We start from the raw sequence: 2,153 nt of genomic DNA on the forward strand, positions 1-2,153 counted from the left end.
ATTAGAGCTTGCCGGCATGCCACATTTTAGTTGAGCTTTGAACCACAACTACCACCTACCTCCATATATCTGTTGATGTCACTCAAGCTATTTTTTCTAAGGTGCAGGAAAACATTTATTACATTTCTGTAAAGGTTGGATTGATTTGTTGGTGTTGAGTGTTTCGTCAAATTTTTAATTTTCACATTTTTGGTGTGAAATCAATTAGTTAATTAAATATGATCTTTAATTTATAATGATTGTATTAATAAGCCTGAAAAGTTAGGTGATTGTCAATTAGTTCAAAATATTTGAAAAAATAAATAATTAATTTTATAAGAATGGTATATGCTGGAATATAACAAACTGATTTTTTAAAGCTCATGACATTCCAAATATGCATTTTACCTTATCATTAAATATGCATTTTACCTTATACATAAAGATGCGTTGAAAAGAGTTCCAAATGACATAATAATTTATCAGAAAAGGTAATTTTTTAATAAGTCAAACATTGTATAGAGTCTATTATAAAAATAATGAAACAAATGCACTTGTCAAAACATTTTATAAAAACAACTAATTTTATTATTAATACAAAAGGCTCATCTAAATGTAATCATTACATTATATGCCTCTTGTTTGTTATATAATCGCATCGAATTTATATTTGTTCATCAATATTAAAGTCTTAAATTAATCTAATTTAAAATTAGTTCAAAAGAAATAGTAAAATGGTATCCTTCCACCATTGCATCAAAGTCCTATAAATTTTATAATTATTATTTTTATATTAGCTAAGCATTTCTCGTTGAAAATCCAATGTACCATTTAAGTATTTGAAATACATATTTTGTTATAATAGCTAAGCATTTCTCATTGAAAATCCAATGTACACATTTAAGCATTTTAAATACATATTGTTTTATTATTGCTATGTATTTATACTTACTTCTCCTAAAAATAATTCAAGGCAAATTGGTACATGTGGGTAAACCCTTTCCCAACTATGTTATGCCCACATGCATGTTCACTGTAATGTTTGAACAATCCAATTGTGATTGTCTTCGCCTTAGAATAAGATAAATATTTATTGTTAATTGGAATAATAAATAAGAAGTGTAAGAGCTCCTCAATGTGTAATGGTTAGGTTCTTTTGTCATTTATTTGTAGCAACTTCAAATTTCTACAAGTTTTTAATTTCTAACAATTTTAATGGCAATTGAATATATATTTGTATCATTAAATGTCGCAGACTTGAAAGAAATATTTTTAGTATATAGTGAAGTATATGTGCGTTGTAATCTCATAATCAGAAACAATTTTGTTTTCATTGATATATATTCCTAAATTTGTTGTTGAGAAGGAAATTATTACATAGCTAGATGTAAACAATTTCAACACCTTTCACGTCTCTACAAAAATGAAAGTGTAGCTTTTTAGATTGATCAATTTAAATACCACTTGATTTTAAATATGTTTACACATTATTCCTTTATAAAAAAAATTAATAACAAATTTTTTTATTTTTATTGTATTATTTTTTACTATTATTTTATAATTTAAGTGAGAAGAAGTTGTGTGTGTATAATCTATCAATTTTTTGCAGAAAATTTTTAAAATACTTTTTTATTAATTATTTATAAGATTGATGTCTTTTATTGGGTCTTTGACACTTATAGAAACAATTCTAGTGAGCTTTAAAGAATTAAAAAGAAATGAATTCTTATAGTAAATTTTGCTTTGGTCAAATAAAACAATTGATAATTCCAAAGTCACATAACAAAATTGATAAATAAAGATGTAATCATTTTTAATCAATGTCTCTAAAATTTACACAACTAATTCATTTTTTTAGAATTAGATTAAATATTCATAATTAGTAGGGATGGGGACCTGGCTCGATTGGTGAGAGCTTCCTATGGTAAAGCATGAGGCCACAAGGTCTAGTCTCCCCCCAACCCATGTGGTACCAAAGGATGTGTTGTGCTAGAGTCACCAGTCATGTTAAAAGGATTACCAAATGCATTGTAGTATGGCTACCTAATTCCTACAATCTAAAAAAAAATCATGGCTAGTGAAATAAGTGAAGATTGACTTTCTTTATTTTAACTTTTTAAGTCTTTTAGATGTAATTTAAAATAAAAAGTTATAGCTTTTTAAAAAAATCAATT

Source organism: Cryptomeria japonica, chromosome 9 (genome assembly GCF_030272615.1).
Source record: "Cryptomeria japonica chromosome 9, Sugi_1.0, whole genome shotgun sequence".
Taxonomy (NCBI): Eukaryota; Viridiplantae; Streptophyta; class Pinopsida; order Cupressales; family Cupressaceae; genus Cryptomeria; species Cryptomeria japonica.